The following is a 16,092-nucleotide window of genomic DNA, read 5'->3' on the forward strand; positions in this document are numbered from 1 at the left end:
GCGGAGGAGTAGCATCGGCGATTCAGGACTTTTAAAAAAAATCTCTTCAGTGCTTCTTTCAGTGATATGAAGTTAAAACCAGTTACTATGAGAGCTTACTTTACTTTTGGTTTTTATGAAGGTGTTTTTTCTGTGTAGTTTTGTTGGTGTCCTTGTGATTGGTGTATGATCAGTGAGTCTTCTATTCAGTCATCTTGCTCCATCTTCTACATTCATAAAATTTGTGAAGCTTACCAAGGTATTAAGCCTAGTATCCATTAGTTATTTTTTCTGATCCTCTCCCTCCTCCTACCCTCCACTCTTTAATAGACCCCAGTGTGTGTTATTTCTCTCTATGTGTTCATGTGTTCTTATCTTTTAGCTCCCTCTTTTAAGTGACAACAAGTGGTATTTGGTTTTCTGTTCTTGTGTTAGTTTGCTAAGGATTATGGCCTCCAGCTCCATCCATGCCCCTGCGAAGGACATGATCTTGTTCTTTTTTATGGCTGCATAGTATTCTCTGATGTATATGTACAACATTTTCTTTATCCAGTTTAATACCTGGGTGATGGAATAATCTATACAACAAATCCCCACGACACAAGTTTACCTATGTAACATACCTGCACATGTATCCCTGAACTCAAAATAAAAGTTAAAAAAATTGCATAGATAAAAATCAGTGTAATTGAGATATCCATCATCTAAATATTTGTCTTTTTTTTCCTGCTAGAACCATTCAAATTATTCTCCTCTAGGTATTTAAAAAAACACTCTAGATTATTGTGAACTATAGTCACCCTACGATTTGATGAAACAATAGATATTATTTCTTCCATCAAACTGTGTGCTTGTATCCATTAATCAATCTTTCTTTGCTCCTCCCTCACCCCTGTACTTTCTGGCCTCTATAACCACCAATCTACTCTCTATCTTCATGAGATCCACATTTTGGGTTCCCACATACAAGTGAGAATACGCAATATTTGTCTTTCTGTGCCTGGCTTATTTAGATGAATATAATGACCTCCAGTTCCATTCATATTACTAGAAATGAAAAGATTTTTTTTTATAGCCGAGTAGTATTCCATAATGTATACCACATTTTCTTTATCTGTTCATTGGCAGAAGTTTAAGCACCAGCGAAAAATTCAGCATCCACGTAAAATGACACTAGGCCCATTGGAAGAGGGCAAGCCAGGATCAGGCTTCTGCAGTTCCTTGGGACATCTGGCATTCCTTTCATTTATCATTAATTTCCAGCAGCCCCACATGCTTACAAAGATTCCTGTTACCATGTTGCTTGGGCTTGAGAAGGGCACTATGGCCCTAACTAGTATGTTAAAATATTATAATACTTTTAATTTTTATGAAGATGAAACTACCTTGAAGTCATGTAAGTTAAAGTTTCCAATATTTTATTTTAAAATATATATTCAGAAAAATAGGACGTTGCTTACATTTTATTCTTGGACCATAGATTTTATCTCTATTACAAATGACAACCATGAATTTTCTAGAGAAAACTTTAAATTAAATCGGTGCAATATTATCATATGGTTCTGTATAAGATTTTAAATTTGCTGATGCCTTATGAATCTAGTGAGTCTAATAATGATTAACATGACTGATTAACATGACTTTTACCTTCCTATAAAATTATGTGTTGTAACATGTATTCACTCACCTATGCTGAGAGATTCATTTTGTAGAAATGTCCTTCTGTTTAAAAATCTTGCTAATATGATGTATATTTCTAAAGGAAACATATAATGGGTTGCCTGAGAAGAGTGGCAGATGGTCCAGCATTGCACAGAGATGTAAAGTCAGGTATGATGCCTAATGGTGCTTACTAGGATAACAGTGTGGTAGGAGTGAATGAAAGATTGCTCTCAGTCTGAATCCTTCACATTTAGGCAAATTCTAGGAACTCAGACTTTTAGGCTTGTCCACAAGTTGGGAAGATGGAGTACATCTGGAAACTCAACTAAGCTTCAGTTTCCCTGTTGCATTTGCTCTGTCCCCAGGTTACCTAGAGGCCAGAAAACATGGAGATGGAGATACTGAGGAGTATGATGACCTGGTCCAAGAATGATCACTATCAACTTTTCTACCTTCACATGTAGGTTAAAATTCTGTAACCCTGACAAAACTCAACTCTTGAGGGAATCTGAAGAAAATAAAAATTCTAAACCTAGATATTTAATAGTTCTGGGGTCTTAGGAATCATATGAAATCTAGGTAATGTAGTAAAATAGCACTAATTAACCATTTATTTGTCCATCCATCCATCCATCCATCCATCCATGCATCCATGCATCTATCCATCCATCCAGTAATTATTCACTGGCTCTTCAAAATACCAGATGTTCTGCTGGGTGTTAGAGTAGACAAGCAGATTAAAGACAAGGTCCTAGGCTTCATGGACTTTGTGGCTTAGGTTAAAAATTATTTTTTTCCTTGAGATTTTTAGGTATGCAAAACAGGGCTACCTATGTGGTACTGAGGACTACCTTGTTCTTGATCTTTTCCATGTAGTTCCGTACCTGCTCAATAGTACTTTGGTAGTCAATGTACCAAATGCAACCATACTAGAGTTTGATCATCATTTCTCTTAAAATTTATAATATACTTTTACTGGAGGAAAGGTTTTGAAAATAATTCTTTTAGTTCACATGCCCTCCTTAATTCTTAACTGTTCATCTACACCATCTACTTTAAGCGTGGGTTTCATAGTTTAGTCAGAGCAGTGGAGGGCATACTTGGTTGTAGGTAGGCGTCCTTCCCACTCCCCCTACCCCAAAACAAAATGTTTGTGAACAAAAGGAAATGTGGAAAAGCTTTCACAATATTTATCTCTAAAAAAGATAGAATTACATTTGTATTAATAGTGGACTATTAACAAGGTACTGTTGATCCCTGATAGTTGAGAAGCAAAAAGAATTTTAATTTTTTAAAGGAAGCAATCAAGATTTCACTAGTCTTTTTATGCAGTGGATCTAGGTGGAGAAAGCTACGAAGAAAGCACAGAATGCACGCAAGAAATCATTTTTTATTGATTGTAAAAATAATAATAAAAAGCTAGAGATTGAAGACAAAACTCAGAGTTTCAATAAATAGACATTTATTAAGTAATGACTGTGGGTAAAGGCACTGTGCTGAGCACTGCAGAGGATACAAAAACAACTGTAATCTTTAGTCACTGACTTTTAGGAAATTGCAGTCATTGAGGGTGGGGATAAGACAAATACATATAACTATAATACACATCATAATACATTAAAGTTTTCCATAATGAAAATAGATATAAATGTTTAAAAGTGTTCAGGAAAAAAGAGAGCATCTGGTTGCATATGTGTTTAGGGCTTAGGGGCACTGCTGAAATTAGAGATATGGGATCTCCATTGAGTCTAAAGATGTATGTCATTTAAATTGTAGAGATGGGCAGAGGTGCAGAGATGAGAAAGCACAGTTGAGGAAATGACCAGTAATCTTGTATCAGGAAATACAGATCATTAGTTTGGGGGAGAAATGTCTGATGAAGCTAGAAAGACAGGATAGGGAAAGTTACAGATATTTCTTATATATTTTTATCCTCTTAGTTTTACATATATATATAGGCTAACTCCTCTATCTTCTCTTTTTTCTTTGCACTTACAAAAAAATCTGTCTGACAATCATTTTGCTTAATTGTAAGGTCATTTAAATGTATGTTAGTCAATTGTCTATGATATGTGATCAAAAATTACTGCAATGAAATAGTAGTACTCAGGAGTCTCTAGTGCAGCAAGTCTTAGAGGACCAAAAAAGAGAAAAAAGAATAATAGCTAAGCTTTAAATATATGGATGTGAAACCAGGTGGTTTTCTATAGTAACATTTTTCTCCACAGGCATATAGTTTTGATGTGATGATGCCTTTTAACTTCTAGTGTATTAAAGAGAAAACCTGAGTTGAAACAGATCAGTAATTAGGTTTTTTTCCAGTCTCTTTACTTTAAGGAAGAAAGTAGGCTACTCTGTATGTCTGGTTAGTTTATTTTTGGCTCACCTTATAGTTGTTCAGCTTTGAGACATTTCATGTTTAGATTAAGCATGCCTCTGGGCAAATTTGATTTTTATCAGAGTATTTTCAAGCCGTGTTGCAGTCACAAAGATAAAGGTATAAGAGCTATTTTCTGATCACCTTTCATAAGATAACTCTAGTGCTTTTGTTAATTTTAGAGGTAAGGTCTTGGATAATGTAATTGTTGTTATTGTTATAGCATAGATTAGTTATAATCAAGCACTTGTTAGTTAGAATTATAAAAAGCCATAAATGATTAGAACTGTGAAAGCTTGATTTTACTCTTATGGTTAATAATAAACCTACTTTTAAGTCTGAATCATATTTACTTTAGGTATGAGTTTAATTTATTAATTTTAAAATGATTTTTAAAATGCCAGTTTAGATAAATTTCCTTTATGATGCAGTTTATTTATTTTCATAGTTCCTGGGTTCAAGTTTGTATAACCTTGCAAAAAGTACTTAATCCCTCTCTTCAGCTTTCTCATTATATTTTTTGTTTTTGTTTTAAAAATAATAATTTATTTTTATGGATACATAATAATTGTACATATTTATGGGGTACATATGATATTTTGATACATGCATGTAATGTATAATGATAAAATCAAAGTATTAAAGATATTCATCACCTCAAACATTTATCATTTCTTTGTGTTGGGAACATTTTAAATATTTTCTTCTAGCTACTTTGAAATATACAATAAATTATGTTGACTATAGTCACCATACTGTGCTATCAAATGCTAAAACTAATTTTTTTTATCTAATTGTATGTTTGTACCCATTAAATAACCTCCCTTCATTCCTCCCCCACTCTTCCCAGCCTCTGATAACTGTTTTTCTTTCTACCTTCATGAGATACACTTTTTTTAAAAAAAAAAATTATACTTTAAGTTCTAGGGTACATGTGCACAACGTGCAGGTTTGCTACATATGTATACATGTGCCATGTTGGTGTGCTGCACCCATTAACTCGTCATTTACATTAGGTATATCTCCTAATGCTATCCCTCCCCTTGGGAGTCTAAGTCTCTTTGTAAGTCTCTAAGGACTTGCTTTATGAATCTGGGTGCTCCTGTATTGGGTGCATATATATTTAGGATAGTTAGCTCTTCCTGATGAATTGATCCCTTTACCATTATGTAATGGCCTCCTTTGTCTCTTTTGATCTTTGATGGTTTAAAGTCTGTTTTATCAGAGACTAGGATTGCAACCCCTGCTTTTTCTGTTTTCCATTTGCTTGATAGATCTTCCTCCATCCCTTTATTTTGAGCCTATGTGTGTCTCTGCATGTGAGATGGGTCTCCTGAATACAGCAAACTGATTGGTGTTGACTCTTTATCCAGTTTTCCAGTCTGTGTCTTTTAATTGGACCATTTAGTCCATTTACATGTAAGGTTAATATTGTTATGTGTGAATTTGATCCTGTCATTATGATTTTAGCTGGTTATTTTGCTCGCTAGTTGATGCAGTTTCTTCCTAGCATTAATGGATTTTATATTTTGACATGTTTTTGCAATGACTGGTACCTGTTGTTCCTTTCCATGTTAGAGATACACTTTTTTAGGTCTCATATATGAGTGAGATCATTTGTCAATTGATCAATTTGTCTTTCTCTGCCTAGATTATTTCAGTTAAAATATTGTCCTCCAGTCCAATTCATGTTGCTGCAAATGACAGGATTTCATTCTTCTTTGTGACTAAATAGTATTTCATTATGTAAATATATCACATTTTCTTTATCCATTCATCTGTTGATAGACACAGGTTGATTCCATGTCTTACTGTTGTGAATAGTGCTGCAATAAACATGGGAGTGCAGGTAGTCCTTTGGTATTTTGATTTCCTTTCCTTTGGATGAATACCCAGTAGTAGAATTGCTGCATCATATAATAGTTCCAGTATTAGATTTTTGAGATACTTCTATACTGCTTCTTGTAATGGCTATACTAATTTGTATTCCAAACAACAGTGTGTAAGTCTCCTTTTCTCAGCATCCTTGCAAGCATCTGCTATTTTTTGTCTTTTTGGTAATAGCCATTTTAACTAGAGTGAAATGATACCACATTGTGCTTTTAATTTGCATTTTCTTAATGATTAGTGATGTTGAGCATTTAAAAAATATACCTGTTGGTCACTTGTATGTCTTCTTTTGAGAAATGTTTACTCAGATCTTTTGCCCACTTTATAATGGGATTATTATTATTATTATTTTTTTGTTGTTGTTGTTATTAAGTTGTGGGAAACCTTATATATTCTAGATATTAGTCTTTTATCAAATGAATAGTTTGGATATATTTTTCTCACATTCTACAGGTTGTCTCATTGCTCTGTTGATTATATGCTTTGCTGTTCAGAAGCTTTTGGTTTGATATAGTCCCATTTGTCTATTTTAATTTTTGTTTTCTGTACTTTTGAAGTCATAGTCATAAAATCTTTGCCTGAAGTGTTTCTGCAATGTAATCTTCTAATATTTTTATAGTTTGTAACTTAATTCATTTGTGGTTTAAGTATTTAATCCATTCTGAGTTGCTTTTTGTATATGTGGAGAGATCGGCCAGATAATCTAGTTCCTTTCTTCTGCATATGAATATCCAGTTTTCCCAGCATTATTTATTCAAGACGGTCACCCTTACCCAGTATGTTCTTAGAAAGTGTCATAAATCAGTTGAGTGTAAATATGTGGATTTATTTCTAAGCCCTCTGTTCTGTTCAATTGGTCTATGTGTCTGTTTTTATGCCAGTACCATGCTGTTTTGCTTACTATTGCATTTTAGTATAATTTGAAGCCAGATAATGTGATGCCTTCAGATTTGTTCTTTTGCTCAGGACTCCTTTGATTATTCAGGGTTTTTTTTTTTTTTTTTTAATGTGTTTCCATATACATATTAGGTTATTTTTCTGTATCTGTAAAGAATGTTGTTGGTATTTTGATAGGGATTGCATTGAGTCTGTACGTTGCTTTGGATAGTATGGACATTTTAACAATATTGATTCTTGCAAGCCATGAATGTGGATATTATGGATATCTTTCTTTTTTGGTGTTTTCTTCAATTTATTTCATCAATGTTTTATAGTTTTCTTGGGAGCTTTCACTTTTTTGTATAAGTTTATTCGTAGGTATTTATTTTGTTTGTATCTATTGTAAATGGAATTACTTTATTGGTTTCTTTTTCAAATTGTTTGCTGTTGGTATATAGAGATGCTACTGATTTTCATACGTTGATTTTCTATCCTGTAGTTTTAATGAATTTGTTCATCATCTGCAAAGAGTAACAGTTTGGCTTCCTTATTTCCAATTTGGACTTCTTTTATTTTTTTCTTTATCCTGATTGCTGTGGCTAGAATTTCTAGTACTATGTTGAAGAAAAATAGTGAAAATTGGCATCCTTGTCTTGTTCTAGTTCTTAGAGGAAAGGCTTTCAGCTTATTCCCATTCAGTATGATATTAGCCTTGGGTTTGTGATATATGGTCTCTATTATGTTAAGATATGTTCCTTCTATGTCTAATGTGTTGAGTTTTTTTTTTTTTAATCATGAATGGATGTGGAATTTTAACAAACACTTTTTCGGCATCTGTTGAGGTGGATACATTTTTTGTCCTTTACTGATGTGATGTATCATTTATTGATTTGTATATGTTGAGTTAGTCTTGTATGCGTAGGATAAATCTCCCCTTGATCATGGTATATTATTGTTGAGTAACGTTTGCATATATGTTTGTCAGGGATATTGGTCTGTAGGTTTTTTGTTCATTTGTTTTTTTGTTTTTTGTCATGTCTTTGGTTTTGTTTGTTTGTTTGTTTTTTGTCATGTCTTTGGTCTCGGTATCAGGGTCATGCTGGCCTCTTAGAATGAGTAAGAAAAAATTTCTTTTAATTTTTAGAAGAGTTTCAAAAGAATTGGTGTTAGTTTTTATTTATAAGCTTGGTAGAATTTAGCAGTTAAAGTCACCTGGTCTTGCGATTTCCTTTGTTGGGAGAATTTATATTACTGATACTACCTTATTACTCGTTATTGTTCTGTTCGGGTTTTCTATTTCTTCCTAGTTCAGTCTTGATAGATTGTATATGTCCAGGAATTTATCTATTTCCTCCAGCTTTTCCAATTTGTTAATGTATAACTGTTCATAATAGTCTCTAATGATCTTTTGTATTTCTGCAGTATGGGTTGTAATTTCTCCCTTTTCATTTTGGATTTTTAAAAAATTGCATTTCATTTTAGCTAGTGGAGTATCAATTTGTTTATTTTTTCAAAAAATCAACTTTTCATTTTATTGAACCTTTGTATTTTTTAGACTGTTTTGTTTAGTTCTGCTCTCATCTTTATTATTTCTTTTCTTCTACTTTTTGAGGTTGTTTTTTTCATTGCTTTGTAGTTCCTTGAGGTATATCATTTTATTGTTTGTTTGAAATTATTCTACTGTTTTCACATAAGTGTTTTAGCTATATACTTCCTTTTAGAATTGCTTTTGATGTATCCCATAGATTTTGTATATTGTATTTCCACTTTCATTTCTTTAAAGAAACTTTATTTCTTTCTTAATTTCTTCATTGACCTTATGCTTATTCAGGAGACTATTATTAAATTTTCCAAACAATGTATGTTTAAAGTTTCCAAAGTTCCTCTTGTTGTTGATTTTTAGTTTTAATCCATTGTATTCTGAGAAGATACTTGATATGATTTTAATTTTAAAATTTTCAAGACTGTATTTTGGCCTAATATATAGTGTATCATAGAGAATGTTGCATGTTCTCATGAGAGGAATGTGTGTCCTTTAGCTGTAGGATGAAATGTTTTTTAAATGTTAGGTGCATTTGTTTAAAGCTCATTTAAATCTAATGTTTCTTCATTGATTCTCTCTCTGGATGATCTGTCTAATGCTGAGAGTGAAGTACTAAAGTCCCCCAAATTATTGTATTGCAGTCTATTTCTCCCTTTTGATCTAAGAATATTTGCTTGATATATCAGAGTGCTGCGGCATTGTGTGGACATATATTTAGAATTGTTATATCCTTTTGCTAATTGATCCTGTATTTGTAATTTTTATTTTTTACAGTTTTTGACTTAGTCTCTTTTTTTCTGATGTAAGTATAGCTATTTCTGCTGATTTTTGGTTTCCATTTCCGTGAAATATCTTTTTCCATGCCTTGACTTTTAGTCTATATGTGACTTTATAGATAAAATGAGTTTCTTGTGGCAGCATATAGTTGGGTCATGTTTTCTTATTATTCAGCCAGTCTATGTCTTTTAAATGGGGGAATTTAATCCATTTGCACTAAAGGCTATTACTGATGGGTGAAGACATTCCTGTCATTTTGCTAACTGTGATCTGGTTGTTTCATACATCCTTTGTTCATTTCTTCCTCTCTTATTGTTATCTTGTAACTTGGTGGTTTTATCTAGTGGTAATGTTTGACTCCTTTCTCGTTCTCATTTTTGTATTTGGTGTAACAGTGGGATTTTATTTTTGTGTTTTTTAAATGATATTAGATATCGTTCTTTTGTTTTCAGATGTAAGACTCCCTTAAGCATATCTTGTAAAGCCAGTCCAGTGGTGATAAATTCCTTCAGTTTTTTTATTTTCTAGGAAAGTATTTTATTAAACTTTTTTTTTGCATAAAATGAAATTGTCATTGTTTCTAATCTCAGAGTCCAAAATTGATCATCCAGCTTATTGTCTTCCATTCATTTATATTAATGATCATAAACTGACATGCCAGAAATTTTATTTATTGTACACATTACCAGGAAATGATGCTGTTTGTATGCCAGTATACTCTTAAATTTAAAGAACCTCCAAACTAAAAAAAAATTATAGTTTTGTATAATTTTAATATACTTACTTTGTGTCTTTCATCCCTAAATGTTTCTCTAATAATATTAGATAATAAAATTTATTAAATTTTACTTTGTCTTATTTTACTCTAATAATATGTTTATTACATTTATTTAGTCTCTTTTTCTAGCCCTTGTTATGATACTGAAACAATGTTTCCTTTTTTGTACTCTATTTGCCAGTTAGATTAGATTTAAAAATATTTAGATTAAATGTGAAATAAGAACCTTACTTGTAATTTCCGTTTTTCTTTCTTTGGTTCACTGAAGAAATTCTTTCATTATTAAGATGCCACTTCAGCATCATGTTGAAATGGAACATTTTTTATGATTTGTTAATTATAGTTGTTAAGATTGATAATATCTTTAGAAAAAGATGCCTCTGGCCAAATGTTCAGTGTTGGAAATGAGTATTACTGATGCAAATAACATAAATTACACTCAGACTGTCTCCATGAAGGAGGGATGAACAAGAGTCTCTTGTACATAGATATAACTTGCATTTATGTGAAAATTAATTTTATAGCTAATGTACTTGTCTACACTGAGAAATAGAAATAAACTCATCAGTCTACAATATCCATCATGGGTGAGGTCAATTGAATGTCTTTTGGAAAAAAGTATAAAAAATCACAGTCCCCTTGGATGAAATGATCTCCTCTTTGACAAAAATAAAATGAAAGTTTCTCTGCAAGACAAGCTAAGCCAAGCCAACCTTCTACAATAATCTTGCCTAAAGAATGGAAGCAACTCATTATGATTGTCTTTAGGTTTGTTTCTAAGAAAGGAGAAGTGCTCTAGTTTAGTGCAGTTACTAAACTATAAACTCAAAGCTATTTGTAGCCTCTTTCTTTGTTCCTATCCTAAAATTGGAGTGCCTAAAATTTGTAAGGATGACTTAAATTTTAAAATTAAGCATATGTAGAAATGCTTAAACATCTAGGCAAATATCCAGTTCGGAGACTGGAATAACATTTTTGTTGGCAGTATTTTCATTCTATTAACACCCTTGGGTAGTTTAATTCCCTAGAGGCTGTCTTAATGATGTGTTTATGGAAAGACTGCCAGTCCTATAACTGATATTCATGGAAAATAACACAGAAGAAACAGCCTTGTTCTATGTGGCTAAGCTCTGGTAGACAAATAATTTTTAAGTTTCAGGAAATATTAATAATTAGTAGTTATTGCAGATATAGAATATAGATATATATAGCTGTGCATTTTTGAAAGAGCACAATGAAAAAAATTGAGGGTATATTATTTTCTCCTGATTAATTTGAACTCAAAGGTAACACTCTCTTTTCTCTATCAGCATTCCGCTGAATACAAAAATTGTTGAGCGGAAGTGCACAAGACCAGCATATGTAACATTTTCCTACTCAGTTGAGAAAATCATGATGCAGAGAGTCAAACAGACCTTTTCTTCTAATTTGTATCCTTTGACTTTTGTCAAATTCTTATTCCTAACAATTTCCAGGGCCTGTGGGATAAAGTCAAATTTAATATTTCTATTTGATACAGATGCTTTTAACCAGAATGTTAATTTCTGATGGAAAGGATCTACTGTATGTATACTTCAGCTCAAATATGTAGTTGAGTTTTAAGACAAAGATTCTAGAAACTTTTGTTTGGATTTAAAAATCTCCATCAGATGGAGTCAGTGAGTTACCAACTGGTATAAACACTTCATAAAATGAATTTTCTTTACACTTGTAAATAAGAATGATTAGAATAATTTATCCAATTAGCACATTCACACAATAGCTATTTTTCTCTACTTTAAATTTGGGAAATACTTTTTTATGAATGGAAAATATGATAAAGAAGTAATGAGATTATTATGAATTCTTCCATTGTCAATGTCATTGTTTACTAAAACAATTTAAGCTGAATTTTTTATCATTTGTTTTCTAANATTAGATAATAAAATTTATTAAATTTTACTTTGTCTTATTTTACTCTAATAATATGTTTATTACATTTATTTAGTCTCTTTTTCTAGCCCTTGTTATGATACTGAAACAATGTTTCCTTTTTTGTACTCTATTTGCCAGTTAGATTAGATTTAAAATATTTAGATTAAATGTGAAATAAGAACCTTACTTGTAATTTCCGTTTTCTTTCTTTGGTTCACTGAAGAAATTCTTTCATTATTAAGATGCCACTTCAGCATCATGTTGAAATGGAACATTTTTTATGATTTGTTAATTATAGTTGTTAAGATTGATAATATCTTTAGAAAAGATGCCTCTGGCCAAATGTTCAGTGTTGGAAATGAGTATTACTGATGCAAATAACATAAATTACACTCAGACTGTCTCCATGAAGGAGGGATGAACAAGAGTCTCTTGTACATAGATATAACTTGCATTTATGTGAAAATTAATTTTATAGCTAATGTACTTGTCTACACTGAGAAATAGAAATAAACTCATCAGTCTACAATATCCATCATGGGTGAGGTCAATTGAATGTCTTTTGGAAAAAAGTATAAAAAATCACAGTCCCCTTGGATGAAATGATCTCCTCTTTGACAAAATAAAATGAAAGTTTCTCTGCAAGACAAGCTAAGCCAAGCCAACCTTCTACAATAATCTTGCCTAAAGAATGGAAGCAACTCATTATGATTGTCTTTAGGTTTGTTTCTAAGAAAGGAGAAGTGCTCTAGTTTAGTGCAGTTACTAAACTATAAACTCAAAGCTATTTGTAGCCTCTTTCTTTGTTCCTATCCTAAAATTGGAGTGCCTAAAATTTGTAAGGATGACTTAAATTTTAAAATTAAGCATATGTAGAAATGCTTAAACATCTAGGCAAATATCCAGTTCGGAGACTGGAATAACATTTTGTTGGCAGTATTTTCATTCTATTAACACCCTTGGGTAGTTTAATTCCCTAGAGGCTGTCTTAATGATGTGTTTATGGAAAGACTGCCAGTCCTATAACTGATATTCATGGAAAATAACACAGAAGAAACAGCCTTGTTCTATGTGGCTAAGCTCTGGTAGACAAATAATTTTAAGTTTCAGGAAATATTAATAATTAGTAGTTATTGCAGATATAGAATATAGATATATATAGCTGTGCATTTTGAAAGAGCACAATGAAAAAAATTGAGGGTATATTATTTTCTCCTGATTAATTTGAACTCAAAGGTAACACTCTCTTTTCTCTATCAGCATTCCGCTGAATACAAAATTGTTGAGCGGAAGTGCACAAGACCAGCATATGTAACATTTTCCTACTCAGTTGAGAAAATCATGATGCAGAGAGTCAAACAGACCTTTTCTTCTAATTTGTATCCTTTGACTTTTGTCAAATTCTTATTCCTAACAATTTCCAGGGCCTGTGGGATAAAGTCAAATTTAATATTTCTATTTGATACAGATGCTTTTAACCAGAATGTTAATTTCTGATGGAAAGGATCTACTGTATGTATACTTCAGCTCAAATATGTAGTTGAGTTTTAAGACAAAGATTCTAGAAACTTTTGTTTGGATTTAAAATCTCCATCAGATGGAGTCAGTGAGTTACCAACTGGTATAAACACTTCATAAAATGAATTTTCTTTACACTTGTAAATAAGAATGATTAGAATAATTTATCCAATTAGCACATTCACACAATAGCTATTTTCTCTACTTTAAATTTGGGAAATACTTTTTTATGAATGGAAAATATGATAAAGAAGTAATGAGATTATTATGAATTCTTCCATTGTCAATGTCATTGTTTACTAAAACAATTTAAGCTGAATTTTTTATCATTTGTTTTCTAATTGATTCCCCTCTGAGATCCCACTCTAGATTTTAAAGATTATATTTTATTGTTAATTTCTCATAGTGCCTAGCATAGGGCGTTGAATATAGGATAACTATTATTGGGGTGAATTAATATGACAGTCATGTTCATCTAAAACTTCTGTTGCACTTTTGATAAGGGAAACATTTAGAGGAGAATGGGCTCAACTTGGATCATCATACCTGGCTGTTCTACAAAATTTCCAAGACTTTGATGCATATGCTTATTTGAAATTAACAGTTGAAGGTACTCCATCCTATATTACATGTTGACTACAATATGGGAGATCACCTAGTATTTGATGTATTATTGTGTTTGGATATGTAACTGCATTCATGCTTCTGGCATATTAGGATAGGGACAAGTCCTGAGAGTAGTGTGACAACATATTAAACCACTAAAAGCCTATTTTTGTTGTTCATTGACTTGGAAATTGCAGTTAAAATGACTTACATGCAGTTGGATAATTATCCTGTTAGTATTCTGTTTACTTGCATGTGGGTAGCATAGATCTCTTACATATTATAACAATTTTCAATGTGGAATGTGAGAAGACCAAGCAGTAGTACTTTAAACAAAGATAGGACTCAATGTCCGAGCACTTATTACATTCAGTGTGCCAAATACCATGTTTTCTTTATCCTATCTGAATTTGACATATCTTCCAGGTCACTGTAAGGAGTGTTTTCATGTTACTTCCTCTCTTTGTTTTTTCTCAGTAGTTTAGGAAGTTTGGCTTAAAAATAATAAACAGACAAATCATCTAATTAATTAAAATATGGGGAAAGATACTTTTCAATTTTAACTCCAATGATTGCTAAATCAATAACAAAGCACAGAAATTAGAGAGTTGTTTAGATTAATGAAACCACTTCTTCTTGAATAGGAAGAGTCCTGTAAATATGATAATTTGTGTTTAAGGTTTTGTTTTGTTTTGAAATGAATGTAACTTTTAAATATATATTTTGCTTCTTTATTTTAATACAACCACTTTGCTGGGGAGACTGAAAATTGTAATAATCCCAAAAAGAGGTTTGTAAAGAAAAACTTGTTCCAGACAATAGTCAGCCAGTTGAATTCTGTTCCCTTTGCACAGAATTAGTACAGTGGGAAGAACAGGGTTATATCTGTTTTGTCTTTCATATAAAAATACTTTGTTTCTTCAAGCATCATGGATCTCAATGGGATTTGGTTTTTGCATATAGGCAGATAAATTATAATGCCTGCTATACACAGCTTGCTCAGGCTTCCTCAGCCTTACAGCCAGCAATAAATGCATTGTGGCCAGATATAAATGCAGTCCATGAATTAGCAAAATATAAACCACTTAATGGCACAAGCTTACAGATGGTGTTCAAGTTTCATTCATTACAGTCTCTTATGACTTTCGTATTTCCTTTTGCTTCAGGACATTGAAGTGAGTGACTCAGAGACAAGATATGCATATTTATGTATGTTTTATAAGAACAACTAACCTTGAAAAAATGCACAATAACTTGGAGAGGGCTGAATTATGCTTACTTTTCAAATTCCTAATAGTCCTTTATTTTCAGAGCAGTTATTTAAAGTCCTTGTGAGTGAAGAGCTTTTGAAAGAGGCATTTATTAATGTACTCAATATATTTATTTATGACCAAATATATTTTAAAAACAGTGTGTGTCCTAGATTTGGAAAATTTTGTTAGGCCTTTTTTTAGTGTTATTTTACTTGCTTTGGAAGACTTATATTCTCAGAAAGTATTTTAATTTTGACTGGAGAAAAGACAGAAAAGGAAATACACTAAAGTATTTTAGTATACAGATGTTTATTCAGAATTACCTTTACCAGACGTCTGATAGTATTTCTGTAAATCATGCATGCAGTGATAATAGATGTTTATAATGATGAGTTTTAGTTATTGCTACATACTGAAGAGCCTCTGAATAATTAAAGAGACATTATGATTAGATTATTTTTAGTGTTAAAGTGTTTAACATTTTATCTCCTTTTAGGGTACAATGCTTTATTCATAGAGATGACTTTCAAATTGTCTTGTGCCTGGGAAAGCTGGGCAAGGCTGGTTAAACATCCTTTATGCATTGGTCTTCTCATATGTTTGTCTCTTAACTCTTTCTGCAATTCATGCTTCACAATTTTGGAAAGATAATGATGCTAAAATATACTTTCATTTGTGCCACACTTATGATCCTGCCGTTTACTCCTTTGTCCACCATTTGTTATTGCCTGTCTTTTTTTATAAAAGCCATTTTAATTGGGGTGAGATGATATACATGTTTTGTATTTCTCTGGTGGTTTGGGATGTTGAGCATTTTAAAAATATAATTATTGGGCATTTGTATGTGTTTTTCAATAAGTCTCTATTCAGATCTATTACCAATTCTTAAATTGGATTATTTGTTTTTTTTTTTTTT

The sequence above is a fragment of the Rhinopithecus bieti genome, unplaced genomic scaffold (genome assembly GCF_001698545.2).
Source record: "Rhinopithecus bieti isolate Rb0 unplaced genomic scaffold, ASM169854v2 scaffold_66661, whole genome shotgun sequence".
Taxonomy (NCBI): domain Eukaryota; kingdom Metazoa; phylum Chordata; class Mammalia; order Primates; family Cercopithecidae; genus Rhinopithecus; species Rhinopithecus bieti.